We start from the raw sequence: 1,265 nt of genomic DNA on the forward strand, positions 1-1,265 counted from the left end.
ACTACTACAACTCTTACTACTGCTGCTGCTACTGCTGCTACTACTACTCTTACTACTGCTGCTACTGCTACTACTACTCTTACTACTGCTGCTACTACTACTCTTACTACTGCTGCTACTGCTACTCTTACTACTGCTGCTGCTACTACTCTTACTACTGCTGCTGCTACTACTCTTCCTACTGCTGCTGCTACTACTACTCTTACTACTGCTGCTGCTACTACTCTTACTACTGCTGCTGCTACTACTCTTACTACTGCTGCTGCTACTACTGCTCTTACTACTGCTGCTGCTACTACTCTTACTACTGCTGCTGCTACTGCTACTCTTACTACTGCTGCTGCTGCTACTGCTCCTACTGCTACTGCTGCTGCTACTACTACTCTTACTACTGCTGCTGCTGCTGCTGCTACTACTACTCTTACTGCTGCTGCTGCTACTACTCTTACTACTGCTGCTGCTACTACTACTCTTACTGCTGCTACTGCTGCTACTGCTACTGCTGCTGCTACTACTACTCTTACTACTGCTGCTACTACTACTCTTACTACTGCTGCTGCTGCTACTGCTACTCTTACTACTGCTGCTACTGCTACTCTTACTACTGCTGCTGCTGCTACTGCTACTCTTACTACTGCTGCTGCTACTACTCTTACTACTGCTGCTGCTGCTACTACTACTACTCTTTCTACTGCGGCTGCTGCTGCTACTACGACTACGACTACAACTCTTACTGCTGCTGCTACTACTACTACTACTACTACTACACTACTTTTTAAACTTTGACTGAAAAGCTAGAAACGGTGACTAATTTCATCACAAGTGGAGTGATGGCATGGAGGTAACGCGTCCGCCTAGGAAGCGAGAGAATCTGAGCGCGCTGGTTCGAATCACGGCTCAGCCGCCGATATTCTCTCCCCCTCCACTAGACCTTGAGTGGTGGTCTGGACGCTAGTCATTCGGATGAGACGATAAACCGAGGTCCCGTGTGCAGCATGCACTTAGCGCATATAAAAGAACCCACGGCAACAAAACGGGTTCTTCCTGGCAAAATTCTGTAGAAAAATTCACTTCGATAGGAAAAGCAAATAAAACTGCACGCAGGAAAAAATACACATAAAAATGGGGGGCGCTCTAGTGGGGAGAGTAGCCCAGATTTGACACAGAGAAATCTGTTGTGATAAAAAGAAATATAAATACAAATGCAAATAGTTTTTATTGTGCCTTTCTTTTTTTTTCTTTTTTTTTTTTTCTTTTTTTTTTAC

The sequence above is a fragment of the Babylonia areolata genome, chromosome 16, assembly GCF_041734735.1.
Source record: "Babylonia areolata isolate BAREFJ2019XMU chromosome 16, ASM4173473v1, whole genome shotgun sequence".
In the NCBI taxonomy this organism is placed as follows: domain Eukaryota; kingdom Metazoa; phylum Mollusca; class Gastropoda; order Neogastropoda; family Buccinidae; genus Babylonia; species Babylonia areolata.